Source organism: Lepisosteus oculatus, unplaced genomic scaffold (assembly GCF_040954835.1).
Source record: "Lepisosteus oculatus isolate fLepOcu1 unplaced genomic scaffold, fLepOcu1.hap2 HAP2_SCAFFOLD_639, whole genome shotgun sequence".
Classification (NCBI taxonomy): domain Eukaryota; kingdom Metazoa; phylum Chordata; class Actinopteri; order Semionotiformes; family Lepisosteidae; genus Lepisosteus; species Lepisosteus oculatus.
The window spans coordinates 5,001-31,881 of NW_027168192.1; the positions used below are offsets into that span (position 1 = coordinate 5,001).

General features: G+C 63.3%; 27 non-coding genes across 27 annotated transcripts; all 27 read right to left on the bottom strand.

Moving 5' to 3' along the window:
- Positions 1–446: 446 nt before the first annotated feature.
- Positions 447–637, bottom strand: LOC138232782 (U2 spliceosomal RNA). Its single transcript, XR_011187230.1, has one exon. It is a non-coding gene; the product is annotated as a U2 spliceosomal RNA (small nuclear RNA).
- Positions 638–1,454: 817 nt separating this feature from the next.
- On the bottom strand, positions 1,455–1,645 carry LOC138232783 (U2 spliceosomal RNA). The gene has a single exon (XR_011187231.1). It is a non-coding gene; the product is annotated as a U2 spliceosomal RNA (small nuclear RNA).
- Positions 1,646–2,462: 817 nt separating this feature from the next.
- LOC138232784 (U2 spliceosomal RNA) lies at positions 2,463–2,653 on the bottom strand. The gene has a single exon (XR_011187232.1). It is a non-coding gene; the product is annotated as a U2 spliceosomal RNA (small nuclear RNA).
- An 817-nt stretch (positions 2,654–3,470) lies between these two features.
- On the bottom strand, positions 3,471–3,661 carry LOC138232785 (U2 spliceosomal RNA). Its single transcript, XR_011187233.1, has one exon. It is a non-coding gene; the product is annotated as a U2 spliceosomal RNA (small nuclear RNA).
- An 817-nt stretch (positions 3,662–4,478) lies between these two features.
- LOC138232786 (U2 spliceosomal RNA) lies at positions 4,479–4,669 on the bottom strand. Its single transcript, XR_011187234.1, has one exon. It is a non-coding gene; the product is annotated as a U2 spliceosomal RNA (small nuclear RNA).
- Positions 4,670–5,486: 817 nt separating this feature from the next.
- Positions 5,487–5,677, bottom strand: LOC138232787 (U2 spliceosomal RNA). Its single transcript, XR_011187235.1, has one exon. It is a non-coding gene; the product is annotated as a U2 spliceosomal RNA (small nuclear RNA).
- An 817-nt stretch (positions 5,678–6,494) lies between these two features.
- LOC138232788 (U2 spliceosomal RNA) lies at positions 6,495–6,685 on the bottom strand. The gene has a single exon (XR_011187236.1). It is a non-coding gene; the product is annotated as a U2 spliceosomal RNA (small nuclear RNA).
- An 817-nt stretch (positions 6,686–7,502) lies between these two features.
- On the bottom strand, positions 7,503–7,693 carry LOC138232789 (U2 spliceosomal RNA). Its single transcript, XR_011187237.1, has one exon. It is a non-coding gene; the product is annotated as a U2 spliceosomal RNA (small nuclear RNA).
- An 817-nt stretch (positions 7,694–8,510) lies between these two features.
- Positions 8,511–8,701, bottom strand: LOC138232790 (U2 spliceosomal RNA). Its single transcript, XR_011187238.1, has one exon. It is a non-coding gene; the product is annotated as a U2 spliceosomal RNA (small nuclear RNA).
- Positions 8,702–9,518: 817 nt separating this feature from the next.
- Positions 9,519–9,709, bottom strand: LOC138232791 (U2 spliceosomal RNA). The gene has a single exon (XR_011187239.1). It is a non-coding gene; the product is annotated as a U2 spliceosomal RNA (small nuclear RNA).
- Positions 9,710–10,528: 819 nt separating this feature from the next.
- On the bottom strand, positions 10,529–10,719 carry LOC138232793 (U2 spliceosomal RNA). Its single transcript, XR_011187241.1, has one exon. It is a non-coding gene; the product is annotated as a U2 spliceosomal RNA (small nuclear RNA).
- An 813-nt stretch (positions 10,720–11,532) lies between these two features.
- Positions 11,533–11,723, bottom strand: LOC138232794 (U2 spliceosomal RNA). Its single transcript, XR_011187242.1, has one exon. It is a non-coding gene; the product is annotated as a U2 spliceosomal RNA (small nuclear RNA).
- Positions 11,724–12,538: 815 nt separating this feature from the next.
- On the bottom strand, positions 12,539–12,729 carry LOC138232795 (U2 spliceosomal RNA). The gene has a single exon (XR_011187243.1). It is a non-coding gene; the product is annotated as a U2 spliceosomal RNA (small nuclear RNA).
- An 817-nt stretch (positions 12,730–13,546) lies between these two features.
- LOC138232796 (U2 spliceosomal RNA) lies at positions 13,547–13,737 on the bottom strand. The gene has a single exon (XR_011187244.1). It is a non-coding gene; the product is annotated as a U2 spliceosomal RNA (small nuclear RNA).
- An 816-nt stretch (positions 13,738–14,553) lies between these two features.
- Positions 14,554–14,744, bottom strand: LOC138232797 (U2 spliceosomal RNA). Its single transcript, XR_011187245.1, has one exon. It is a non-coding gene; the product is annotated as a U2 spliceosomal RNA (small nuclear RNA).
- Positions 14,745–15,559: 815 nt separating this feature from the next.
- Positions 15,560–15,750, bottom strand: LOC138232798 (U2 spliceosomal RNA). The gene has a single exon (XR_011187246.1). It is a non-coding gene; the product is annotated as a U2 spliceosomal RNA (small nuclear RNA).
- An 817-nt stretch (positions 15,751–16,567) lies between these two features.
- Positions 16,568–16,758, bottom strand: LOC138232799 (U2 spliceosomal RNA). The gene has a single exon (XR_011187247.1). It is a non-coding gene; the product is annotated as a U2 spliceosomal RNA (small nuclear RNA).
- An 817-nt stretch (positions 16,759–17,575) lies between these two features.
- On the bottom strand, positions 17,576–17,766 carry LOC138232800 (U2 spliceosomal RNA). The gene has a single exon (XR_011187248.1). It is a non-coding gene; the product is annotated as a U2 spliceosomal RNA (small nuclear RNA).
- An 817-nt stretch (positions 17,767–18,583) lies between these two features.
- On the bottom strand, positions 18,584–18,774 carry LOC138232801 (U2 spliceosomal RNA). The gene has a single exon (XR_011187249.1). It is a non-coding gene; the product is annotated as a U2 spliceosomal RNA (small nuclear RNA).
- Positions 18,775–19,591: 817 nt separating this feature from the next.
- On the bottom strand, positions 19,592–19,780 carry LOC138232781 (U2 spliceosomal RNA). Its single transcript, XR_011187229.1, has one exon. It is a non-coding gene; the product is annotated as a U2 spliceosomal RNA (small nuclear RNA).
- Positions 19,781–20,603: 823 nt separating this feature from the next.
- On the bottom strand, positions 20,604–20,794 carry LOC138232802 (U2 spliceosomal RNA). Its single transcript, XR_011187250.1, has one exon. It is a non-coding gene; the product is annotated as a U2 spliceosomal RNA (small nuclear RNA).
- An 819-nt stretch (positions 20,795–21,613) lies between these two features.
- On the bottom strand, positions 21,614–21,804 carry LOC138232804 (U2 spliceosomal RNA). The gene has a single exon (XR_011187252.1). It is a non-coding gene; the product is annotated as a U2 spliceosomal RNA (small nuclear RNA).
- Positions 21,805–22,621: 817 nt separating this feature from the next.
- On the bottom strand, positions 22,622–22,812 carry LOC138232805 (U2 spliceosomal RNA). Its single transcript, XR_011187253.1, has one exon. It is a non-coding gene; the product is annotated as a U2 spliceosomal RNA (small nuclear RNA).
- An 817-nt stretch (positions 22,813–23,629) lies between these two features.
- On the bottom strand, positions 23,630–23,820 carry LOC138232806 (U2 spliceosomal RNA). The gene has a single exon (XR_011187254.1). It is a non-coding gene; the product is annotated as a U2 spliceosomal RNA (small nuclear RNA).
- An 818-nt stretch (positions 23,821–24,638) lies between these two features.
- LOC138232807 (U2 spliceosomal RNA) lies at positions 24,639–24,829 on the bottom strand. Its single transcript, XR_011187255.1, has one exon. It is a non-coding gene; the product is annotated as a U2 spliceosomal RNA (small nuclear RNA).
- An 817-nt stretch (positions 24,830–25,646) lies between these two features.
- Positions 25,647–25,837, bottom strand: LOC138232808 (U2 spliceosomal RNA). The gene has a single exon (XR_011187256.1). It is a non-coding gene; the product is annotated as a U2 spliceosomal RNA (small nuclear RNA).
- An 809-nt stretch (positions 25,838–26,646) lies between these two features.
- On the bottom strand, positions 26,647–26,837 carry LOC138232809 (U2 spliceosomal RNA). Its single transcript, XR_011187257.1, has one exon. It is a non-coding gene; the product is annotated as a U2 spliceosomal RNA (small nuclear RNA).
- Between the last annotated feature and the right edge of the window lie 44 nt (positions 26,838–26,881).

Here is a 26,881-nt window from a genome sequence, read left to right on the forward strand (position 1 = left end):
CACAGACGCGCGCGCCTGCCCGCCTGCCGGAAAAAAAGGAAGAAAAGGTGTATATACTAAGTTTTTTGGAGGGAAACCGCCCGGCTGTCGAAAGGGGCCCGCCTGCGAGGACGGGGACACACACACACACACACACACATACACACACACACACACACACACACAAAAGCCACGCCTGCCTCCCTGGGAAAAGGCTGAAAAAACTAAGTTTTTTGGAGGGAAAACGCACGGGAGCCGAAAAGGGGGCCGGCCTGCTTGCCCAGAGAGTCGAGACGCGGGAAAGTGCACAGAGGGAGCACGGGAACGGAGACGGGGAGGGGGAGGGGGAGAGAGAGACACACAGATGGACGAGAGACGAGACCCGAGAAGAAGGAGCTCCAGTCCACCTCGCTTGCTTGCTTGCTTGCTTGCTTGCTAGCTACGTCTGTCTTTTCACCGCTGAGAGAAGGTGGTGCACCGCTCCCGGAGGCGCTGCAATACCGGGCCGATGCGTGGAGAGGACGGAGCAAGCTCCTGATCCAGCTCCCTGTTCCAAAAATCCGTTTAATATGTGGTCCCCCGATGGGGGACGTATCAGATATTAAACTGATAAGAACAGATACTACACTTGATCTTAGCCAAAAGGCCGAGAAGCGATGCCCGACGCCGGCCTTGGGCGGGCGCGCGGGCGTCCGGCTGGCGCGCAGCGGCGCAGGCCGACGCCTCGGGAGCCCGGTCCGCACGCGGCTGCCGGCCGCCCGGACTCCGCTCTCCCCCTCTCTTGCCTGCCTGCTTGCTCGCCTGCCTGCCCGCCAGTCCCGGGCGGGGGCCCTGCTCTTGGATCTCCTGTCAACGGCCCGACAACGACCGCAGCCGCAGGGGGGCGCCAGCCGGCCGGCCTCCTTAGCTTAGGCCCCTCCCACCAGCAGCAGCTGTGCCGAGCGAGCTGCAAGCGAAAGCGGACCGTCGGCACCTGCGGGCAGAGGCAAGGGGCAGCGCTCTCTCGGGAGGGACGGGGACACACACACACACAGACGCGCGCGCCTGCCCGCCTGCCGGAAAAAAAGGAAGAAAAGGTGTATATACTAAGTTTTTTGGAGGGAAACCGCCCGGCTGTCGAAAGGGGCCCGCCTGCGAGGACGGGGACACACACACACACACACACACACATACACACACACACACACACACACAAAAGCCACGCCTGCCTCCCTGGGAAAAGGCTGAAAAAACTAAGTTTTTTGGAGGGAAAACGCACGGGAGCCGAAAAGGGGGCCGGCCTGCTTGCCCAGAGAGTCGAGACGCGGGAAAGTGCACAGAGGGAGCACGGGAACGGAGACGGGGAGGGGGAGGGGGAGAGAGAGACACACAGATGGACGAGAGACGAGACCCGAGAAGAAGGAGCTCCAGTCCACCTCGCTTGCTTGCTTGCTTGCTTGCTTGCTAGCTACGTCTGTCTTTTCACCGCTGAGAGAAGGTGGTGCACCGCTCCCGGAGGCGCTGCAATACCGGGCCGATGCGTGGAGAGGACGGAGCAAGCTCCTGATCCAGCTCCCTGTTCCAAAAATCCGTTTAATATGTGGTCCCCCGATGGGGGACGTATCAGATATTAAACTGATAAGAACAGATACTACACTTGATCTTAGCCAAAAGGCCGAGAAGCGATGCCCGACGCCGGCCTTGGGCGGGCGCGCGGGCGTCCGGCTGGCGCGCAGCGGCGCAGGCCGACGCCTCGGGAGCCCGGTCCGCACGCGGCTGCCGGCCGCCCGGACTCCGCTCTCCCCCTCTCTTGCCTGCCTGCTTGCTCGCCTGCCTGCCCGCCAGTCCCGGGCGGGGGCCCTGCTCTTGGATCTCCTGTCAACGGCCCGACAACGACCGCAGCCGCAGGGGGGCGCCAGCCGGCCGGCCTCCTTAGCTTAGGCCCCTCCCACCAGCAGCAGCTGTGCCGAGCGAGCTGCAAGCGAAAGCGGACCGTCGGCACCTGCGGGCAGAGGCAAGGGGCAGCGCTCTCTCGGGAGGGACGGGGACACACACACACACAGACGCGCGCGCCTGCCCGCCTGCCGGAAAAAAAGGAAGAAAAGGTGTATATACTAAGTTTTTTGGAGGGAAACCGCCCGGCTGTCGAAAGGGGCCCGCCTGCGAGGACGGGGACACACACACACACACACACATACACACACACACACACACACACACACAAAAGCCACGCCTGCCTCCCTGGGAAAAGGCTGAAAAAACTAAGTTTTTTGGAGGGAAAACGCACGGGAGCCGAAAAGGGGGCCGGCCTGCTTGCCCAGAGAGTCGAGACGCGGGAAAGTGCACAGAGGGAGCACGGGAACGGAGACGGGGAGGGGGAGGGGGAGAGAGAGACACACAGATGGACGAGAGACGAGACCCGAGAAGAAGGAGCTCCAGTCCACCTCGCTTGCTTGCTTGCTTGCTTGCTTGCTAGCTACGTCTGTCTTTTCACCGCTGAGAGAAGGTGGTGCACCGCTCCCGGAGGCGCTGCAATACCGGGCCGATGCGTGGAGAGGACGGAGCAAGCTCCTGATCCAGCTCCCTGTTCCAAAAATCCGTTTAATATGTGGTCCCCCGATGGGGGACGTATCAGATATTAAACTGATAAGAACAGATACTACACTTGATCTTAGCCAAAAGGCCGAGAAGCGATGCCCGACGCCGGCCTTGGGCGGGCGCGCGGGCGTCCGGCTGGCGCGCAGCGGCGCAGGCCGACGCCTCGGGAGCCCGGTCCGCACGCGGCTGCCGGCCGCCCGGACTCCGCTCTCCCCCTCTCTTGCCTGCCTGCTTGCTCGCCTGCCTGCCCGCCAGTCCCGGGCGGGGGCCCTGCTCTTGGATCTCCTGTCAACGGCCCGACAACGACCGCAGCCGCAGGGGGGCGCCAGCCGGCCGGCCTCCTTAGCTTAGGCCCCTCCCACCAGCAGCAGCTGTGCCGAGCGAGCTGCAAGCGAAAGCGGACCGTCGGCACCTGCGGGCAGAGGCAAGGGGCAGCGCTCTCTCGGGAGGGACGGGGACACACACACACACAGACGCGCGCGCCTGCCCGCCTGCCGGAAAAAAAGGAAGAAAAGGTGTATATACTAAGTTTTTTGGAGGGAAACCGCCCGGCTGTCGAAAGGGGCCCGCCTGCGAGGACGGGGACACACACACACACACACACACATACACACACACACACACACACACACAAAAGCCACGCCTGCCTCCCTGGGAAAAGGCTGAAAAAACTAAGTTTTTTGGAGGGAAAACGCACGGGAGCCGAAAAGGGGGCCGGCCTGCTTGCCCAGAGAGTCGAGACGCGGGAAAGTGCACAGAGGGAGCACGGGAACGGAGACGGGGAGGGGGAGGGGGAGAGAGAGACACACAGATGGACGAGAGACGAGACCCGAGAAGAAGGAGCTCCAGTCCACCTCGCTTGCTTGCTTGCTTGCTTGCTTGCTAGCTACGTCTGTCTTTTCACCGCTGAGAGAAGGTGGTGCACCGCTCCCGGAGGCGCTGCAATACCGGGCCGATGCGTGGAGAGGACGGAGCAAGCTCCTGATCCAGCTCCCTGTTCCAAAAATCCGTTTAATATGTGGTCCCCCGATGGGGGACGTATCAGATATTAAACTGATAAGAACAGATACTACACTTGATCTTAGCCAAAAGGCCGAGAAGCGATGCCCGACGCCGGCCTTGGGCGGGCGCGCGGGCGTCCGGCTGGCGCGCAGCGGCGCAGGCCGACGCCTCGGGAGCCCGGTCCGCACGCGGCTGCCGGCCGCCCGGACTCCGCTCTCCCCCTCTCTTGCCTGCCTGCTTGCTCGCCTGCCTGCCCGCCAGTCCCGGGCGGGGGCCCTGCTCTTGGATCTCCTGTCAACGGCCCGACAACGACCGCAGCCGCAGGGGGGCGCCAGCCGGCCGGCCTCCTTAGCTTAGGCCCCTCCCACCAGCAGCAGCTGTGCCGAGCGAGCTGCAAGCGAAAGCGGACCGTCGGCACCTGCGGGCAGAGGCAAGGGGCAGCGCTCTCTCGGGAGGGACGGGGACACACACACACACAGACGCGCGCGCCTGCCCGCCTGCCGGAAAAAAAGGAAGAAAAGGTGTATATACTAAGTTTTTTGGAGGGAAACCGCCCGGCTGTCGAAAGGGGCCCGCCTGCGAGGACGGGGACACACACACACACACACACACATACACACACACACACACACACACACAAAAGCCACGCCTGCCTCCCTGGGAAAAGGCTGAAAAAACTAAGTTTTTTGGAGGGAAAACGCACGGGAGCCGAAAAGGGGGCCGGCCTGCTTGCCCAGAGAGTCGAGACGCGGGAAAGTGCACAGAGGGAGCACGGGAACGGAGACGGGGAGGGGGAGGGGGAGAGAGAGACACACAGATGGACGAGAGACGAGACCCGAGAAGAAGGAGCTCCAGTCCACCTCGCTTGCTTGCTTGCTTGCTTGCTTGCTAGCTACGTCTGTCTTTTCACCGCTGAGAGAAGGTGGTGCACCGCTCCCGGAGGCGCTGCAATACCGGGCCGATGCGTGGAGAGGACGGAGCAAGCTCCTGATCCAGCTCCCTGTTCCAAAAATCCGTTTAATATGTGGTCCCCCGATGGGGGACGTATCAGATATTAAACTGATAAGAACAGATACTACACTTGATCTTAGCCAAAAGGCCGAGAAGCGATGCCCGACGCCGGCCTTGGGCGGGCGCGCGGGCGTCCGGCTGGCGCGCAGCGGCGCAGGCCGACGCCTCGGGAGCCCGGTCCGCACGCGGCTGCCGGCCGCCCGGACTCCGCTCTCCCCCTCTCTTGCCTGCCTGCTTGCTCGCCTGCCTGCCCGCCAGTCCCGGGCGGGGGCCCTGCTCTTGGATCTCCTGTCAACGGCCCGACAACGACCGCAGCCGCAGGGGGGCGCCAGCCGGCCGGCCTCCTTAGCTTAGGCCCCTCCCACCAGCAGCAGCTGTGCCGAGCGAGCTGCAAGCGAAAGCGGACCGTCGGCACCTGCGGGCAGAGGCAAGGGGCAGCGCTCTCTCGGGAGGGACGGGGACACACACACACACAGACGCGCGCGCCTGCCCGCCTGCCGGAAAAAAAGGAAGAAAAGGTGTATATACTAAGTTTTTTGGAGGGAAACCGCCCGGCTGTCGAAAGGGGCCCGCCTGCGAGGACGGGGACACACACACACACACACACACACATACACACACACACACACACACACAAAAGCCACGCCTGCCTCCCTGGGAAAAGGCTGAAAAAACTAAGTTTTTTGGAGGGAAAACGCACGGGAGCCGAAAAGGGGGCCGGCCTGCTTGCCCAGAGAGTCGAGACGCGGGAAAGTGCACAGAGGGAGCACGGGAACGGAGACGGGGAGGGGGAGGGGGAGAGAGAGACACACAGATGGACGAGAGACGAGACCCGAGAAGAAGGAGCTCCAGTCCACCTCGCTTGCTTGCTTGCTTGCTTGCTTGCTAGCTACGTCTGTCTTTTCACCGCTGAGAGAAGGTGGTGCACCGCTCCCGGAGGCGCTGCAATACCGGGCCGATGCGTGGAGAGGACGGAGCAAGCTCCTGATCCAGCTCCCTGTTCCAAAAATCCGTTTAATATGTGGTCCCCCGATGGGGGACGTATCAGATATTAAACTGATAAGAACAGATACTACACTTGATCTTAGCCAAAAGGCCGAGAAGCGATGCCCGACGCCGGCCTTGGGCGGGCGCGCGGGCGTCCGGCTGGCGCGCAGCGGCGCAGGCCGACGCCTCGGGAGCCCGGTCCGCACGCGGCTGCCGGCCGCCCGGACTCCGCTCTCCCCCTCTCTTGCCTGCCTGCTTGCTCGCCTGCCTGCCCGCCAGTCCCGGGCGGGGGCCCTGCTCTTGGATCTCCTGTCAACGGCCCGACAACGACCGCAGCCGCAGGGGGGCGCCAGCCGGCCGGCCTCCTTAGCTTAGGCCCCTCCCACCAGCAGCAGCTGTGCCGAGCGAGCTGCAAGCGAAAGCGGACCGTCGGCACCTGCGGGCAGAGGCAAGGGGCAGCGCTCTCTCGGGAGGGACGGGGACACACACACACACAGACGCGCGCGCCTGCCCGCCTGCCGGAAAAAAAGGAAGAAAAGGTGTATATACTAAGTTTTTTGGAGGGAAACCGCCCGGCTGTCGAAAGGGGCCCGCCTGCGAGGACGGGGACACACACACACACACACACATACACACACACACACACACACACACACAAAAGCCACGCCTGCCTCCCTGGGAAAAGGCTGAAAAAACTAAGTTTTTTGGAGGGAAAACGCACGGGAGCCGAAAAGGGGGCCGGCCTGCTTGCCCAGAGAGTCGAGACGCGGGAAAGTGCACAGAGGGAGCACGGGAACGGAGACGGGGAGGGGGAGGGGGAGAGAGAGACACACAGATGGACGAGAGACGAGACCCGAGAAGAAGGAGCTCCAGTCCACCTCGCTTGCTTGCTTGCTTGCTTGCTTGCTAGCTACGTCTGTCTTTTCACCGCTGAGAGAAGGTGGTGCACCGCTCCCGGAGGCGCTGCAATACCGGGCCGATGCGTGGAGAGGACGGAGCAAGCTCCTGATCCAGCTCCCTGTTCCAAAAATCCGTTTAATATGTGGTCCCCCGATGGGGGACGTATCAGATATTAAACTGATAAGAACAGATACTACACTTGATCTTAGCCAAAAGGCCGAGAAGCGATGCCCGACGCCGGCCTTGGGCGGGCGCGCGGGCGTCCGGCTGGCGCGCAGCGGCGCAGGCCGACGCCTCGGGAGCCCGGTCCGCACGCGGCTGCCGGCCGCCCGGACTCCGCTCTCCCCCTCTCTTGCCTGCCTGCTTGCTCGCCTGCCTGCCCGCCAGTCCCGGGCGGGGGCCCTGCTCTTGGATCTCCTGTCAACGGCCCGACAACGACCGCAGCCGCAGGGGGGCGCCAGCCGGCCGGCCTCCTTAGCTTAGGCCCCTCCCACCAGCAGCAGCTGTGCCGAGCGAGCTGCAAGCGAAAGCGGACCGTCGGCACCTGCGGGCAGAGGCAAGGGGCAGCGCTCTCTCGGGAGGGACGGGGACACACACACACACAGACGCGCGCGCCTGCCCGCCTGCCGGAAAAAAAGGAAGAAAAGGTGTATATACTAAGTTTTTTGGAGGGAAACCGCCCGGCTGTCGAAAGGGGCCCGCCTGCGAGGACGGGGACACACACACACACACACACACATACACACACACACACACACACACACAAAAGCCACGCCTGCCTCCCTGGGAAAAGGCTGAAAAAACTAAGTTTTTTGGAGGGAAAACGCACGGGAGCCGAAAAGGGGGCCGGCCTGCTTGCCCAGAGAGTCGAGACGCGGGAAAGTGCACAGAGGGAGCACGGGAACGGAGACGGGGAGGGGGAGGGGGAGAGAGAGACACACAGATGGACGAGAGACGAGACCCGAGAAGAAGGAGCTCCAGTCCACCTCGCTTGCTTGCTTGCTTGCTTGCTTGCTAGCTACGTCTGTCTTTTCACCGCTGAGAGAAGGTGGTGCACCGCTCCCGGAGGCGCTGCAATACCGGGCCGATGCGTGGAGAGGACGGAGCAAGCTCCTGATCCAGCTCCCTGTTCCAAAAATCCGTTTAATATGTGGTCCCCCGATGGGGGACGTATCAGATATTAAACTGATAAGAACAGATACTACACTTGATCTTAGCCAAAAGGCCGAGAAGCGATGCCCGACGCCGGCCTTGGGCGGGCGCGCGGGCGTCCGGCTGGCGCGCAGCGGCGCAGGCCGACGCCTCGGGAGCCCGGTCCGCACGCGGCTGCCGGCCGCCCGGACTCCGCTCTCCCCCTCTCTTGCCTGCCTGCTTGCTCGCCTGCCTGCCCGCCAGTCCCGGGCGGGGGCCCTGCTCTTGGATCTCCTGTCAACGGCCCGACAACGACCGCAGCCGCAGGGGGGCGCCAGCCGGCCGGCCTCCTTAGCTTAGGCCCCTCCCACCAGCAGCAGCTGTGCCGAGCGAGCTGCAAGCGAAAGCGGACCGTCGGCACCTGCGGGCAGAGGCAAGGGGCAGCGCTCTCTCGGGAGGGACGGGGACACACACACACACAGACGCGCGCGCCTGCCCGCCTGCCGGAAAAAAAGGAAGAAAAGGTGTATATACTAAGTTTTTTGGAGGGAAACCGCCCGGCTGTCGAAAGGGGCCCGCCTGCGAGGACGGGGACACACACACACACACACACACATACACACACACACACACACACACACAAAAGCCACGCCTGCCTCCCTGGGAAAAGGCTGAAAAAACTAAGTTTTTTGGAGGGAAAACGCACGGGAGCCGAAAAGGGGGCCGGCCTGCTTGCCCAGAGAGTCGAGACGCGGGAAAGTGCACAGAGGGAGCACGGGAACGGAGACGGGGAGGGGGAGGGGGAGAGAGAGACACACAGATGGACGAGAGACGAGACCCGAGAAGAAGGAGCTCCAGTCCACCTCGCTTGCTTGCTTGCTTGCTTGCTTGCTAGCTACGTCTGTCTTTTCACCGCTGAGAGAAGGTGGTGCACCGCTCCCGGAGGCGCTGCAATACCGGGCCGATGCGTGGAGAGGACGGAGCAAGCTCCTGATCCAGCTCCCTGTTCCAAAAATCCGTTTAATATGTGGTCCCCCGATGGGGGACGTATCAGATATTAAACTGATAAGAACAGATACTACACTTGATCTTAGCCAAAAGGCCGAGAAGCGATGCCCGACGCCGGCCTTGGGCGGGCGCGCGGGCGTCCGGCTGGCGCGCAGCGGCGCAGGCCGACGCCTCGGGAGCCCGGTCCGCACGCGGCTGCCGGCCGCCCGGACTCCGCTCTCCCCCTCTCTTGCCTGCCTGCTTGCTCGCCTGCCTGCCCGCCAGTCCCGGGCGGGGGCCCTGCTCTTGGATCTCCTGTCAACGGCCCGACAACGACCGCAGCCGCAGGGGGGCGCCAGCCGGCCGGCCTCCTTAGCTTAGGCCCCTCCCACCAGCAGCAGCTGTGCCGAGCGAGCTGCAAGCGAAAGCGGACCGTCGGCACCTGCGGGCAGAGGCAAGGGGCAGCGCTCTCTCGGGAGGGACGGGGACACACACACACACAGACGCGCGCGCCTGCCCGCCTGCCGGAAAAAAAGGAAGAAAAGGTGTATATACTAAGTTTTTTGGAGGGAAACCGCCCGGCTGTCGAAAGGGGCCCGCCTGCGAGGACGGGGACACACACACACACACACACACATACACACACACACACACACACACACAAAAGCCACGCCTGCCTCCCTGGGAAAAGGCTGAAAAAACTAAGTTTTTTGGAGGGAAAACGCACGGGAGCCGAAAAGGGGGCCGGCCTGCTTGCCCAGAGAGTCGAGACGCGGGAAAGTGCACAGAGGGAGCACGGGAACGGAGACGGGGAGGGGGAGGGGGAGAGAGAGACACACAGATGGACGAGAGACGAGACCCGAGAAGAAGGAGCTCCAGTCCACCTCGCTTGCTTGCTTGCTTGCTTGCTTGCTAGCTACGTCTGTCTTTTCACCGCTGAGAGAAGGTGGTGCACCGCTCCCGGAGGCGCTGCAATACCGGGCCGATGCGTGGAGAGGACGGAGCAAGCTCCTGATCCAGCTCCCTGTTCCAAAAATCCGTTTAATATGTGGTCCCCCGATGGGGGACGTATCAGATATTAAACTGATAAGAACAGATACTACACTTGATCTTAGCCAAAAGGCCGAGAAGCGATGCCCGACGCCGGCCTTGGGCGGGCGCGCGCGGGCGTCCGGCTGGCGCGCAGCGGCGCAGGCCGACGCCTCGGGAGCCCGGTCCGCACGCGGCTGCCGGCCGCCCGGACTCCGCTCTCCCCCTCTCTTGCCTGCCTGCTTGCTCGCCTGCCTGCCCGCCAGTCCCGGGCGGGGGCCCTGCTCTTGGATCTCCTGTCAACGGCCCGACAACGACCGCAGCCGCAGGGGGGCGCCAGCCGGCCGGCCTCCTTAGCTTAGGCCCCTCCCACCAGCAGCAGCTGTGCCGAGCGAGCTGCAAGCGAAAGCGGACCGTCGGCACCTGCGGGCAGAGGCAAGGGGCAGCGCTCTCTCGGGAGGGACGGGGACACACACACACACAGACGCGCGCGCCTGCCCGCCTGCCGGAAAAAAAGGAAGAAAAGGTGTATATACTAAGTTTTTTGGAGGGAAACCGCCCGGCTGTCGAAAGGGGCCCGCCTGCGAGGACGGGGACACACACACACACACACACACACATACACACACACACACACACACACAAAAGCCACGCCTGCCTCCCTGGGAAAAGGCTGAAAAAACTAAGTTTTTTGGAGGGAAAACGCACGGGAGCCGAAAAGGGGGCCGGCCTGCTTGCCCAGAGAGTCGAGACGCGGGAAAGTGCACAGAGGGAGCACGGGAACGGAGACGGGGAGGGGGAGGGGGAGAGAGAGACACACAGATGGACGAGAGACGAGACCCGAGAAGAAGGAGCTCCAGTCCACCTCGCTTGCTTGCTTGCTTGCTTGCTTGCTAGCTACGTCTGTCTTTTCACCGCTGAGAGAAGGTGGTGCACCGCTCCCGGAGGCGCTGCAATACCGGGCCGATGCGTGGAGAGGACGGAGCAAGCTCCTGATCCAGCTCCCTGTTCCAAAAATCCGTTTAATATGTGGTCCCCCGATGGGGGACGTATCAGATATTAAACTGATAAGAACAGATACTACACTTGATCTTAGCCAAAAGGCCGAGAAGCGATGCCCGACGCCGGCCTTGGGCGGGCGCGCGGGCGTCCGGCTGGCGCGCAGCGGCGCAGGCCGACGCCTCGGGAGCCCGGTCCGCACGCGGCTGCCGGCCGCCCGGACTCCGCTCTCCCCCTCTCTTGCCTGCCTGCTTGCTCGCCTGCCTGCCCGCCAGTCCCGGGCGGGGGCCCTGCTCTTGGATCTCCTGTCAACGGCCCGACAACGACCGCAGCCGCAGGGGGGCGCCAGCCGGCCGGCCTCCTTAGCTTAGGCCCCTCCCACCAGCAGCAGCTGTGCCGAGCGAGCTGCAAGCGAAAGCGGACCGTCGGCACCTGCGGGCAGAGGCAAGGGGCAGCGCTCTCTCGGGAGGGACGGGGACACACACACACACAGACGCGCGCGCCTGCCCGCCTGCCGGAAAAAAAGGAAGAAAAGGTGTATATACTAAGTTTTTTGGAGGGAAACCGCCCGGCTGTCGAAAGGGGCCCGCCTGCGAGGACGGGGACACACACACACACACACACACATACACACACACACACACACACAAAAGCCACGCCTGCCTCCCTGGGAAAAGGCTGAAAAAACTAAGTTTTTTGGAGGGAAAACGCACGGGAGCCGAAAAGGGGGCCGGCCTGCTTGCCCAGAGAGTCGAGACGCGGGAAAGTGCACAGAGGGAGCACGGGAACGGAGACGGGGAGGGGGAGGGGGAGAGAGAGACACACAGATGGACGAGAGACGAGACCCGAGAAGAAGGAGCTCCAGTCCACCTCGCTTGCTTGCTTGCTTGCTTGCTTGCTAGCTACGTCTGTCTTTTCACCGCTGAGAGAAGGTGGTGCACCGCTCCCGGAGGCGCTGCAATACCGGGCCGATGCGTGGAGAGGACGGAGCAAGCTCCTGATCCAGCTCCCTGTTCCAAAAATCCGTTTAATATGTGGTCCCCCGATGGGGGACGTATCAGATATTAAACTGATAAGAACAGATACTACACTTGATCTTAGCCAAAAGGCCGAGAAGCGATGCCCGACGCCGGCCTTGGGCGGGCGCGCGGGCGTCCGGCTGGCGCGCAGCGGCGCAGGCCGACGCCTCGGGAGCCCGGTCCGCACGCGGCTGCCGGCCGCCCGGACTCCGCTCTCCCCCTCTCTTGCCTGCCTGCTTGCTCGCCTGCCTGCCCGCCAGTCCCGGGCGGGGGCCCTGCTCTTGGATCTCCTGTCAACGGCCCGACAACGACCGCAGCCGCAGGGGGGCGCCAGCCGGCCGGCCTCCTTAGCTTAGGCCCCTCCCACCAGCAGCAGCTGTGCCGAGCGAGCTGCAAGCGAAAGCGGACCGTCGGCACCTGCGGGCAGAGGCAAGGGGCAGCGCTCTCTCGGGAGGGACGGGGACACACACACACACAGACGCGCGCGCCTGCCCGCCTGCCGGAAAAAAAGGAAGAAAAGGTGTATATACTAAGTTTTTTGGAGGGAAACCGCCCGGCTGTCGAAAGGGGCCCGCCTGCGAGGACGGGGACACACACACACACACACACACATACACACACACACACACACACACAAAAGCCACGCCTGCCTCCCTGGGAAAAGGCTGAAAAAACTAAGTTTTTTGGAGGGAAAACGCACGGGAGCCGAAAAGGGGGCCGGCCTGCTTGCCCAGAGAGTCGAGACGCGGGAAAGTGCACAGAGGGAGCACGGGAACGGAGACGGGGAGGGGGAGGGGGAGAGAGAGACACACAGATGGACGAGAGACGAGACCCGAGAAGAAGGAGCTCCAGTCCACCTCGCTTGCTTGCTTGCTTGCTTGCTTGCTAGCTACGTCTGTCTTTTCACCGCTGAGAGAAGGTGGTGCACCGCTCCCGGAGGCGCTGCAATACCGGGCCGATGCGTGGAGAGGACGGAGCAAGCTCCTGATCCAGCTCCCTGTTCCAAAAATCCGTTTAATATGTGGTCCCCCGATGGGGGACGTATCAGATATTAAACTGATAAGAACAGATACTACACTTGATCTTAGCCAAAAGGCCGAGAAGCGATGCCCGACGCCGGCCTTGGGCGGGCGCGCGGGCGTCCGGCTGGCGCGCAGCGGCGCAGGCCGACGCCTCGGGAGCCCGGTCCGCACGCGGCTGCCGGCCGCCCGGACTCCGCTCTCCCCCTCTCTTGCCTGCCTGCTTGCTCGCCTGCCTGCCCGCCAGTCCCGGGCGGGGGCCCTGCTCTTGGATCTCCTGTCAACGGCCCGACAACGACCGCAGCCGCAGGGGGGCGCCAGCCGGCCGGCCTCCTTAGCTTAGGCCCCTCCCACCAGCAGCAGCTGTGCCGAGCGAGCTGCAAGCGAAAGCGGACCGTCGGCACCTGCGGGCAGAGGCAAGGGGCAGCGCTCTCTCGGGAGGGACGGGGACACACACACACACAGACGCGCGCGCCTGCCCGCCTGCCGGAAAAAAAGGAAGAAAAGGTGTATATACTAAGTTTTTTGGAGGGAAACCGCCCGGCTGTCGAAAGGGGCCCGCCTGCGAGGACGGGGACACACACACACACACACACACATACACACACACACACACACACACACAAAAGCCACGCCTGCCTCCCTGGGAAAAGGCTGAAAAAACTAAGTTTTTTGGAGGGAAAACGCACGGGAGCCGAAAAGGGGGCCGGCCTGCTTGCCCAGAGAGTCGAGACGCGGGAAAGTGCACAGAGGGAGCACGGGAACGGAGACGGGGAGGGGGAGGGGGAGAGAGAGACACACAGATGGACGAGAGACGAGACCCGAGAAGAAGGAGCTCCAGTCCACCTCGCTTGCTTGCTTGCTTGCTTGCTTGCTAGCTACGTCTGTCTTTTCACCGCTGAGAGAAGGTGGTGCACCGCTCCCGGAGGCGCTGCAATACCGGGCCGATGCGTGGAGAGGACGGAGCAAGCTCCTGATCCAGCTCCCTGTTCCAAAAATCCGTTTAATATGTGGTCCCCCGATGGGGGACGTATCAGATATTAAACTGATAAGAACAGATACTACACTTGATCTTAGCCAAAAGGCCGAGAAGCGATGCCCGACGCCGGCCTTGGGCGGGCGCGCGGGCGTCCGGCTGGCGCGCAGCGGCGCAGGCCGACGCCTCGGGAGCCCGGTCCGCACGCGGCTGCCGGCCGCCCGGACTCCGCTCTCCCCCTCTCTTGCCTGCCTGCTTGCTCGCCTGCCTGCCCGCCAGTCCCGGGCGGGGGCCCTGCTCTTGGATCTCCTGTCAACGGCCCGACAACGACCGCAGCCGCAGGGGGGCGCCAGCCGGCCGGCCTCCTTAGCTTAGGCCCCTCCCACCAGCAGCAGCTGTGCCGAGCGAGCTGCAAGCGAAAGCGGACCGTCGGCACCTGCGGGCAGAGGCAAGGGGCAGCGCTCTCTCGGGAGGGACGGGGACACACACACACACAGACGCGCGCGCCTGCCCGCCTGCCGGAAAAAAAGGAAGAAAAGGTGTATATACTAAGTTTTTTGGAGGGAAACCGCCCGGCTGTCGAAAGGGGCCCGCCTGCGAGGACGGGGACACACACACACACACACACATACACACACACACACACACACACACACAAAGCCACGCCTGCCTCCCTGGGAAAAGGCTGAAAAAACTAAGTTTTTTGGAGGGAAAACGCACGGGAGCCGAAAAGGGGGCCGGCCTGCTTGCCCAGAGAGTCGAGACGCGGGAAAGTGCACAGAGGGAGCACGGGAACGGAGACGGGGAGGGGGAGGGGGAGAGAGAGACACACAGATGGACGAGAGACGAGACCCGAGAAGAAGGAGCTCCAGTCCACCTCGCTTGCTTGCTTGCTTGCTTGCTTGCTAGCTACGTCTGTCTTTTCACCGCTGAGAGAAGGTGGTGCACCGCTCCCGGAGGCGCTGCAATACCGGGCCGATGCGTGGAGAGGACGGAGCAAGCTCCTGATCCAGCTCCCTGTTCCAAAAATCCGTTTAATATGTGGTCCCCCGATGGGGGACGTATCAGATATTAAACTGATAAGAACAGATACTACACTTGATCTTAGCCAAAAGGCCGAGAAGCGATGCCCGACGCCGGCCTTGGGCGGGCGCGCGGGCGTCCGGCTGGCGCGCAGCGGCGCAGGCCGACGCCTCGGGAGCCCGGTCCGCACGCGGCTGCCGGCCGCCCGGACTCCGCTCTCCCCCTCTCTTGCCTGCCTGCTTGCTCGCCTGCCTGCCCGCCAGTCCCGGGCGGGGGCCCTGCTCTTGGATCTCCTGTCAACGGCCCGACAACGACCGCAGCCGCAGGGGGGCGCCAGCCGGCCGGCCTCCTTAGCTTAGGCCCCTCCCACCAGCAGCAGCTGTGCCGAGCGAGCTGCAAGCGAAAGCGGACCGTCGGCACCTGCGGGCAGAGGCAAGGGGCAGCGCTCTCTCGGGAGGGACGGGGACACACACACACACAGACGCGCGCGCCTGCCCGCCTGCCGGAAAAAAAGGAAGAAAAGGTGTATATACTAAGTTTTTTGGAGGGAAACCGCCCGGCTGTCGAAAGGGGCCCGCCTGCGAGGACGGGGACACACACACACACACACATACACACACACACACACACACACACACAAAAGCCACGCCTGCCTCCCTGGGAAAAGGCTGAAAAAACTAAGTTTTTTGGAGGGAAAACGCACGGGAGCCGAAAAGGGGGCCGGCCTGCTTGCCCAGAGAGTCGAGACGCGGGAAAGTGCACAGAGGGAGCACGGGAACGGAGACGGGGAGGGGGAGGGGGAGAGAGAGACACACAGATGGACGAGAGACGAGACCCGAGAAGAAGGAGCTCCAGTCCACCTCGCTTGCTTGCTTGCTTGCTTGCTTGCTAGCTACGTCTGTCTTTTCACCGCTGAGAGAAGGTGGTGCACCGCTCCCGGAGGCGCTGCAATACCGGGCCGATGCGTGGAGAGGACGGAGCAAGCTCCTGATCCAGCTCCCTGTTCCAAAAATCCGTTTAATATGTGGTCCCCCGATGGGGGACGTATCAGATATTAAACTGATAAGAACAGATACTACACTTGATCTTAGCCAAAAGGCCGAGAAGCGATGCCCGACGCCGGCCTTGGGCGGGCGCGCGGGCGTCCGGCTGGCGCGCAGCGGCGCAGGCCGACGCCTCGGGAGCCCGGTCCGCACGCGGCTGCCGGCCGCCCGGACTCCGCTCTCCCCCTCTCTTGCCTGCCTGCTTGCTCGCCTGCCTGCCCGCCAGTCCCGGGCGGGGGCCCTGCTCTTGGATCTCCTGTCAACGGCCCGACAACGACCGCAGCCGCAGGGGGGCGCCAGCCGGCCGGCCTCCTTAGCTTAGGCCCCTCCCACCAGCAGCAGCTGTGCCGAGCGAGCTGCAAGCGAAAGCGGACCGTCGGCACCTGCGGGCAGAGGCAAGGGGCAGCGCTCTCTCGGGAGGGACGGGGACACACACACACACAGACGCGCGCGCCTGCCCGCCTGCCGGAAAAAAAGGAAGAAAAGGTGTATATACTAAGTTTTTTGGAGGGAAACCGCCCGGCTGTCGAAAGGGGCCCGCCTGCGAGGACGGGGACACACACACACACACACACACACATACACACACACACACACACACACAAAAGCCACGCCTGCCTCCCTGGGAAAAGGCTGAAAAAACTAAGTTTTTTGGAGGGAAAACGCACGGGAGCCGAAAAGGGGGCCGGCCTGCTTGCCCAGAGAGTCGAGACGCGGGAAAGTGCACAGAGGGAGCACGGGAACGGAGACGGGGAGGGGGAGGGGGAGAGAGAGACACACAGATGGACGAGAGACGAGACCCGAGAAGAAGGAGCTCCAGTCCACCTCGCTTGCTTGCTTGCTTGCTTGCTTGCTAGCTACGTCTGTCTTTTCACCGCTGAGAGAAGGTGGTGCACCGCTCCCGGAGGCGCTGCAATACCGGGCCGATGCGTGGAGAGGACGGAGCAAGCTCCTGATCCAGCTCCCTGTTCCAAAAATCCGTTTAATATGTGGTCCCCCGATGGGGGACGTATCAGATATTAAACTGATAAGAACAGATACTACACTTGATCTTAGCCAAAAGGCCGAGAAGCGATGCCCGACGCCGGCCTTGGGCGGGCGCGCGGGCGTCCGGCTGGCGCGCAGCGGCGCAGGCCGACGCCTCGGGAGCCCGGTCCGCACGCGGCTGCCGGCCGCCCGGACTCCGCTCTCCCCCTCTCTTGCCTGCCTGCTTGCTCGCCTGCCTGCCCGCCAGTCCCGGGCGGGGGCCCTGCTCTTGGATCTCCTGTCAACGGCCCGACAACGACCGCAGCCGCAGGGGGGCGCCAGCCGGCCGGCCTCCTTAGCTTAGGCCCCTCCCACCAGCAGCAGCTGTGCCGAGCGAGCTGCAAGCGAAAGCGGACCGTCGGCACCTGCGGGCAGAGGCAAGGGGCAGCGCTCTCTCGGGAGGGACGGGGACACACACACACACAGACGCGCGCGCCTGCCCGCCTGCCGGAAAAAAAGGAAGAAAAGGTGTATATACTAAGTTTTTTGGAGGGAAACCGCCCGGCTGTCGAAAGGGGCCCGCCTGCGAGGACGGGGACACACACACACACACACACACACATACACACACACACACACACACACAAAAGCCACGCCTGCCTCCCTGGGAAAAGGCTGAAAAAACTAAGTTTTTTGGAGGGAAAACGCACGGGAGCCGAAAAGGGGGCCGGCCTGCTTGCCCAGAGAGTCGAGACGCGGGAAAGTGCACAGAGGGAGCACGGGAACGGAGACGGGGAGGGGGAGGGGGAGAGAGAGACACACAGATGGACGAGAGACGAGACCCGAGAAGAAGGAGCTCCAGTCCACCTCGCTTGCTTGCTTGCTTGCTTGCTTGCTAGCTACGTCTGTCTTTTCACCGCTGAGAGAAGGTGGTGCACCGCTCCCGGAGGCGCTGCAATACCGGGCCGATGCGTGGAGAGGACGGAGCAAGCTCCTGATCCAGCTCCCTGTTCCAAAAATCCGTTTAATATGTGGTCCCCCGATGGGGGACGTATCAGATATTAAACTGATAAGAACAGATACTACACTTGATCTTAGCCAAAAGGCCGAGAAGCGATGCCCGACGCCGGCCTTGGGCGGGCGCGCGGGCGTCCGGCTGGCGCGCAGCGGCGCAGGCCGACGCCTCGGGAGCCCGGTCCGCACGCGGCTGCCGGCCGCCCGGACTCCGCTCTCCCCCTCTCTTGCCTGCCTGCTTGCTCGCCTGCCTGCCCGCCAGTCCCGGGCGGGGGCCCTGCTCTTGGATCTCCTGTCAACGGCCCGACAACGACCGCAGCCGCAGGGGGGCGCCAGCCGGCCGGCCTCCTTAGCTTAGGCCCCTCCCACCAGCAGCAGCTGTGCCGAGCGAGCTGCAAGCGAAAGCGGACCGTCGGCACCTGCGGGCAGAGGCAAGGGGCAGCGCTCTCTCGGGAGGGACGGGGACACACACACACACAGACGCGCGCGCCTGCCCGCCTGCCGGAAAAAAAGGAAGAAAAGGTGTATATACTAAGTTTTTTGGAGGGAAACCGCCCGGCTGTCGAAAGGGGCCCGCCTGCGAGGACGGGGACACACACACACACACACACACACATACACACACACACACACACACACAAAAGCCACGCCTGCCTCCCTGGGAAAAGGCTGAAAAAACTAAGTTTTTTGGAGGGAAAACGCACGGGAGCCGAAAAGGGGGCCGGCCTGCTTGCCCAGAGAGTCGAGACGCGGGAAAGTGCACAGAGGGAGCACGGGAACGGAGACGGGGAGGGGGAGGGGGAGAGAGAGACACACAGATGGACGAGAGACGAGACCCGAGAAGAAGGAGCTCCAGTCCACCTCGCTTGCTTGCTTGCTTGCTTGCTTGCTAGCTACGTCTGTCTTTTCACCGCTGAGAGAAGGTGGTGCACCGCTCCCGGAGGCGCTGCAATACCGGGCCGATGCGTGGAGAGGACGGAGCAAGCTCCTGATCCAGCTCCCTGTTCCAAAAATCCGTTTAATATGTGGTCCCCCGATGGGGGACGTATCAGATATTAAACTGATAAGAACAGATACTACACTTGATCTTAGCCAAAAGGCCGAGAAGCGATGCCCGACGCCGGCCTTGGGCGGGCGCGCGGGCGTCCGGCTGGCGCGCAGCGGCGCAGGCCGACGCCTCGGGAGCCCGGTCCGCACGCGGCTGCCGGCCGCCCGGACTCCGCTCTCCCCCTCTCTTGCCTGCCTGCTTGCTCGCCTGCCTGCCCGCCAGTCCCGGGCGGGGGCCCTGCTCTTGGATCTCCTGTCAACGGCCCGACAACGACCGCAGCCGCAGGGGGGCGCCAGCCGGCCGGCCTCCTTAGCTTAGGCCCCTCCCACCAGCAGCAGCTGTGCCGAGCGAGCTGCAAGCGAAAGCGGACCGTCGGCACCTGCGGGCAGAGGCAAGGGGCAGCGCTCTCTCGGGAGGGACGGGGACACACACACACACAGACGCGCGCGCCTGCCCGCCTGCCGGAAAAAAAGGAAGAAAAGGTGTATATACTAAGTTTTTTGGAGGGAAACCGCCCGGCTGTCGAAAGGGGCCCGCCTGCGAGGACGGGGACACACACACACACACACACACATACACACACACACACACACACACACAAAAGCCACGCCTGCCTCCCTGGGAAAAGGCTGAAAAAACTAAGTTTTTTGGAGGGAAAACGCACGGGAGCCGAAAAGGGGGCCGGCCTGCTTGCCCAGAGAGTCGAGACGCGGGAAAGTGCACAGAGGGAGCACGGGAACGGAGACGGGGAGGGGGAGGGGGAGAGAGAGACACACAGATGGACGAGAGACGAGACCCGAGAAGAAGGAGCTCCAGTCCACCTCGCTTGCTTGCTTGCTTGCTTGCTTGCTAGCTACGTCTGTCTTTTCACCGCTGAGAGAAGGTGGTGCACCGCTCCCGGAGGCGCTGCAATACCGGGCCGATGCGTGGAGAGGACGGAGCAAGCTCCTGATCCAGCTCCCTGTTCCAAAAATCCGTTTAATATGTGGTCCCCCGGGGGGACGTATCAGATATTAAACTGATAAGAACAGATACTACACTTGATCTTAGCCAAAAGGCCGAGAAGCGATGCCCGACGCCGGCCTTGGGCGGGCGCGCGGGCGTCCGGCTGGCGCGCAGCGGCGCAGGCCGACGCCTCGGGAGCCCGGTCCGCACGCGGCTGCCGGCCGCCCGGACTCCGCTCTCCCCCTCTCTTGCCTGCCTGCTTGCTCGCCTGCCTGCCCGCCAGTCCCGGGCGGGGGCCCTGCTCTTGGATCTCCTGTCAACGGCCCGACAACGACCGCAGCCGCAGGGGGGCGCCAGCCGGCCGGCCTCCTTAGCTTAGGCCCCTCCCACCAGCAGCAGCTGTGCCGAGCGAGCTGCAAGCGAAAGCGGACCGTCGGCACCTGCGGGCAGAGGCAAGGGGCAGCGCTCTCTCGGGAGGGACGGGGACACACACACACACAGACGCGCGCGCCTGCCCGCCTGCCGGAAAAAAAGGAAGAAAAGGTGTATATACTAAGTTTTTTGGAGGGAAACCGCCCGGCTGTCGAAAGGGGCCCGCCTGCGAGGACGGGGACACACACACACACACACACACACACACACATACACACACACACACACACACACAAAAGCCACGCCTGCCTCCCTGGGAAAAGGCTGAAAAAACTAAGTTTTTTGGAGGGAAAACGCACGGGAGCCGAAAAGGGGGCCGGCCTGCTTGCCCAGAGAGTCGAGACGCGGGAAAGTGCACAGAGGGAGCACGGGAACGGAGACGGGGAGGGGGAGGGGGAGAGAGAGACACACAGATGGACGAGAGACGAGACCCGAGAAGAAGGAGCTCCAGTCCACCTCGCTTGCTTGCTTGCTTGCTTGCTTGCTAGCTACGTCTGTCTTTTCACCGCTGAGAGAAGGTGGTGCACCGCTCCCGGAGGCGCTGCAATACCGGGCCGATGCGTGGAGAGGACGGAGCAAGCTCCTGATCCAGCTCCCTGTTCCAAAAATCCGTTTAATATGTGGTCCCCCGATGGGGGACGTATCAGATATTAAACTGATAAGAACAGATACTACACTTGATCTTAGCCAAAAGGCCGAGAAGCGATGCCCGACGCCGGCCTTGGGCGGGCGCGCGGGCGTCCGGCTGGCGCGCAGCGGCGCAGGCCGACGCCTCGGGAGCCCGGTCCGCACGCGGCTGCCGGCCGCCCGGACTCCGCTCTCCCCCTCTCTTGCCTGCCTGCTTGCTCGCCTGCCTGCCCGCCAGTCCCGGGCGGGGGCCCTGCTCTTGGATCTCCTGTCAACGGCCCGACAACGACCGCAGCCGCAGGGGGGCGCCAGCCGGCCGGCCTCCTTAGCTTAGGCCCCTCCCACCAGCAGCAGCTGTGCCGAGCGAGCTGCAAGCGAAAGCGGACCGTCGGCACCTGCGGGCAGAGGCAAGGGGCAGCGCTCTCTCGGGAGGGACGGGGACACACACACACACAGACGCGCGCGCCTGCCCGCCTGCCGGAAAAAAAGGAAGAAAAGGTGTATATACTAAGTTTTTTGGAGGGAAACCGCCCGGCTGTCGAAAGGGGCCCGCCTGCGAGGACGGGGACACACACACACACACACACACATACACACACACACACACACACACACACAAAAGCCACGCCTGCCTCCCTGGGAAAAGGCTGAAAAAACTAAGTTTTTTGGAGGGAAAACGCACGGGAGCCGAAAAGGGGGCCGGCCTGCTTGCCCAGAGAGTCGAGACGCGGGAAAGTGCACAGAGGGAGCACGGGAACGGAGACGGGGAGGGGGAGGGGGAGAGAGAGACACACAGATGGACGAGAGACGAGACCCGAGAAGAAGGAGCTCCAGTCCACCTCGCTTGCTTGCTTGCTTGCTTGCTTGCTAGCTACGTCTGTCTTTTCACCGCTGAGAGAAGGTGGTGCACCGCTCCCGGAGGCGCTGCAATACCGGGCCGATGCGTGGAGAGGACGGAGCAAGCTCCTGATCCAGCTCCCTGTTCCAAAAATCCGTTTAATATGTGGTCCCCCGATGGGGGACGTATCAGATATTAAACTGATAAGAACAGATACTACACTTGATCTTAGCCAAAAGGCCGAGAAGCGATGCCCGACGCCGGCCTTGGGCGGGCGCGCGGGCGTCCGGCTGGCGCGCAGCGGCGCAGGCCGACGCCTCGGGAGCCCGGTCCGCACGCGGCTGCCGGCCGCCCGGACTCCGCTCTCCCCCTCTCTTGCCTGCCTGCTTGCTCGCCTGCCTGCCCGCCAGTCCCGGGCGGGGGCCCTGCTCTTGGATCTCCTGTCAACGGCCCGACAACGACCGCAGCCGCAGGGGGGCGCCAGCCGGCCGGCCTCCTTAGCTTAGGCCCCTCCCACCAGCAGCAGCTGTGCCGAGCGAGCTGCAAGCGAAAGCGGACCGTCGGCACCTGCGGGCAGAGGCAAGGGGCAGCGCTCTCTCGGGAGGGACGGGGACACACACACACACAGACGCGCGCGCCTGCCCGCCTGCCGGAAAAAAAGGAAGAAAAGGTGTATATACTAAGTTTTTTGGAGGGAAACCGCCCGGCTGTCGAAAGGGGCCCGCCTGCGAGGACGGGGACACACACACACACACACACACATACACACACACACACACACACACACACAAGCCACGCCTGCCTCCCTGGGAAAAGGCTGAAAAAACTAAGTTTTTTGGAGGGAAAACGCACGGGAGCCGAAAAGGGGGCCGGCCTGCTTGCCCAGAGAGTCGAGACGCGGGAAAGTGCACAGAGGGAGCACGGGAACGGAGACGGGGAGGGGGAGGGGGAGAGAGAGACACACAGATGGACGAGAGACGAGACCCGAGAAGAAGGAGCTCCAGTCCACCTCGCTTGCTTGCTTGCTTGCTTGCTTGCTAGCTACGTCTGTCTTTTCACCGCTGAGAGAAGGTGGTGCACCGCTCCCGGAGGCGCTGCAATACCGGGCCGATGCGTGGAGAGGACGGAGCAAGCTCCTGATCCAGCTCCCTGTTCCAAAAATCCGTTTAATATGTGGTCCCCCGATGGGGGACGTATCAGATATTAAACTGATAAGAACAGATACTACACTTGATCTTAGCCAAAAGGCCGAGAAGCGATGCCCGACGCCGGCCTTGGGCGGGCGCGCGGGCGTCCGGCTGGCGCGCAGCGGCGCAGGCCGACGCCTCGGGAGCCCGGTCCGCACGCGGCTGCCGGCCGCCCGGACTCCGCTCTCCCCCTCTCTTGCCTGCCTGCTTGCTCGCCTGCCTGCCCGCCAGTCCCGGGCGGGGGCCCTGCTCTTGGATCTCCTGTCAACGGCCCGACAACGACCGCAGCCGCAGGGGGGCGCCAGCCGGCCGGCCTCCTTAGCTTAGGCCCCTCCCACCAGCAGCAGCTGTGCCGAGCGAGCTGCAAGCGAAAGCGGACCGTCGGCACCTGCGGGCAGAGGCAAGGGGCAGCGCTCTCTCGGGAGGGACGGGGACACACACACACACAGACGCGCGCGCCTGCCCGCCTGCCGGAAAAAAAGGAAGAAAAGGTGTATATACTAAGTTTTTTGGAGGGAAACCGCCCGGCTGTCGAAAGGGGCCCGCCTGCGAGGACGGGGACACACACACACACACACACACATACACACACACACACACACACACACAAAAGCCACGCCTGCCTCCCTGGGAAAAGGCTGAAAAAACTAAGTTTTTTGGAGGGAAAACGCACGGGAGCCGAAAAGGGGGCCGGCCTGCTTGCCCAGAGAGTCGAGACGCGGGAAAGTGCACAGAGGGAGCACGGGAACGGAGACGGGGAGGGGGAGGGGGAGAGAGAGACACACAGATGGACGAGAGACGAGACCCGAGAAGAAGGAGCTCCAGTCCACCTCGCTTGCTTGCTTGCTTGCTTGCTTGCTAGCTACGTCTGTCTTTTCACCGCTGAGAGAAGGTGGTGCACCGCTCCCGGAGGCGCTGCAATACCGGGCCGATGCGTGGAGAGGACGGAGCAAGCTCCTGATCCAGCTCCCTGTTCCAAAAATCCGTTTAATATGTGGTCCCCCGATGGGGGACGTATCAGATATTAAACTGATAAGAACAGATACTACACTTGATCTTAGCCAAAAGGCCGAGAAGCGATGCCCGACGCCGGCCTTGGGCGGGCGCGCGGGCGTCCGGCTGGCGCGCAGCGGCGCAGGCCGACGCCTCGGGAGCCCGGTCCGCACGCGGCTGCCGGCCGCCCGGACTCCGCTCTCCCCCTCTCTTGCCTGCCTGCTTGCTCGCCTGCCTGCCCGCCAGTCCCGGGCGGGGGCCCTGCTCTTGGATCTCCTGTCAACGGCCCGACAACGACCGCAGCCGCAGGGGGGCGCCAGCCGGCCGGCCTCCTTAGCTTAGGCCCCTCCCACCAGCAGCAGCTGTGCCGAGCGAGCTGCAAGCGAAAGCGGACCGTCGGCACCTGCGGGCAGAGGCAAGGGGCAGCGCTCTCTCGGGAGGGACGGGGACACACACACACACAGACGCGCGCGCCTGCCCGCCTGCCGGAAAAAAAGGAAGAAAAGGTGTATATACTAAGTTTTTTGGAGGGAAACCGCCCGGCTGTCGAAAGGGGCCCGCCTGCGAGGACGGGGACACACACACACACACACACACATACACACACACACACACACACACACACAAAGCCACGCCTGCCTCCCTGGGAAAAGGCTGAAAAAACTAAGTTTTTTGGAGGGAAAACGCACGGGAGCCGAAAAGGGGGCCGGCCTGCTTGCCCAGAGAGTCGAGACGCGGGAAAGTGCACAGAGGGAGCACGGGAACGGAGACGGGGAGGGGGAGGGGGAGAGAGAGACACACAGATGGACGAGAGACGAGACCCGAGAAGAAGGAGCTCCAGTCCACCTCGCTTGCTTGCTTGCTTGCTTGCTTGCTAGCTACGTCTGTCTTTTCACCGCTGAGAGAAGGTGGTGCACCGCTCCCGGAGGCGCTGCAATACCGGGCCGATGCGTGGAGAGGACGGAGCAAGCTCCTGATCCAGCTCCCTGTTCCAAAAATCCGTTTAATATGTGGTCCCCCGATGGGGGACGTATCAGATATTAAACTGATAAGAACAGATACTACACTTGATCTTAGCCAAAAGGCCGAGAAGCGATGCCCGACGCCGGCCTTGGGCGGGCGCGCGGGCGTCCGGCTGGCGCGCAGCGGCGCAGGCCGACGCCTCGGGAGCCCGGTCCGCACGCGGCTGCCGGCCGCCCGGACTCCGCTCTCCCCCTCTCTTGCCTGCCTGCTTGCTCGCCTGCCTGCCCGCCAGTCCCGGGCGGGGGCCCTGCTCTTGGATCTCCTGTCAACGGCCCGACAACGACCGCAGCCGCAGGGGGGCGCCAGCCGGCCGGCCTCCTTAGCTTAGGCCCCTCCCACCAGCAGCAGCTGTGCCGAGCGAGCTGCAAGCGAAAGCGGACCGTCGGCACCTGCGGGCAGAGGCAAGGGGCAGCGCTCTCTCGGGAGGGACGGGGACACACACACACACAGACGCGCGCGCCTGCCCGCCTGCCGGAAAAAAAGGAAGAAAAGGTGTATATACTAAGTTTTTTGGAGGGAAACCGCCCGGCTGTCGAAAGGGGCCCGCCTGCGAGGACGGGGACACACACACACACACACACACACATACACACACACACACACACACACAAAAGCCACGCCTGCCTCCCTGGGAAAAGGCTGAAAAAACTAAGTTTTTTGGAGGGAAAACGCACGGGAGCCGAAAAGGGGGCCGGCCTGCTTGCCCAGAGAGTCGAGACGCGGGAAAGTGCACAGAGGGAGCACGGGAACGGAGACGGGGAGGGGGAGGGGGAGAGAGAGACACACAGATGGACGAGAGACGAGACCCGAGAAGAAGGAGCTCCAGTCCACCTCGCTTGCTTGCTTGCTTGCTTGCTTGCTAGCTACGTCTGTCTTTTCACCGCTGAGAGAAGGTGGTGCACCGCTCCCGGAGGCGCTGCAATACCGGGCCGATGCGTGGAGAGGACGGAGCAAGCTCCTGATCCAGCTCCCTGTTCCAAAAATCCGTTTAATATGTGGTCCCCCGATGGGGGACGTATCAGATATTAAACTGATAAGAACAGATACTACACTTGATCTTAGCCAAAAGGCCGAGAAGCGATGCCCGACGCCGGCCTTGGGCGGGCGCGCGGGCGTCCGGCTGGCGCGCAGCGGCGCAGGCCGACGCCTCGGGAGCCCGGTCCGCACGCGGCTGCCGGCCGCCCGGACTCCGCTCTCCCCCTCTCTTGCCTGCCTGCTTGCTCGCCTGCCTGCCCGCCAGTCCCGGGCGGGGGCCCTGCTCTTGGATCTCCTGTCAACGGCCCGACAACGACCGCAGCCGCAGGGGGGCGCCAGCCGGCCGGCCTCCTTAGCTTAGGCCCCTCCCACCAGCAGCAGCTGTGCCGAGCGAGCTGCAAGCGAAAGCGGACCGTCGGCACCTGCGGGCAGAGGCAAGGGGCAGCGCTCTCTCGGGAGGGACGGGGACACACACACACACAGACGCGCGCGCCTGCCCGCCTGCCGGAAAAAAAGGAAGAAAAGGTGTATATACTAAGTTTTTTGGAGGGAAACCGCCCGGCTGTCGAAAGGGGCCCGCCTGCGAGGACGGGGACACACACACACACACATACACACACACACACACACACACAAAAGCCACGCCTGCCTCCCTGGGAAAAGGCTGAAAAAACTAAGTTTTTTGGAGGGAAAACGCACGGGAGCCGAAAAGGGGGCCGGCCTGCTTGCCCAGAGAGTCGAGACGCGGGAAAGTGCACAGAGGGAGCACGGGAACGGAGACGGGGAGGGGGAGGGGGAGAGAGAGACACACAGATGGACGAGAGACGAGACCCGAGAAGAAGGAGCTCCAGTCCACCTCGCTTGCTTGCTTGCTTGCTTGCTTGCTAGCTACGTCTGTCTTTTCACCGCTGAGAGAAGGTGGTGCACCGCTCCCGGAGGCGCTGCAATACCGGGCCGATGCGTGGAGAGGACGGAGCAAGCTCCTGATCCAGCTCCCTGTTCCAAAAATCCGTTTAATATGTGGTCCCCCGATGGGGGACGTATCAGATATTAAACTGATAAGAACAGATACTACACTTGATCTTAGCCAAAAGGCCGAGAAGCGATGCCCGACGCCGGCCTTGGGCGGGCGCGCGGGCGTCCGGCTGGCG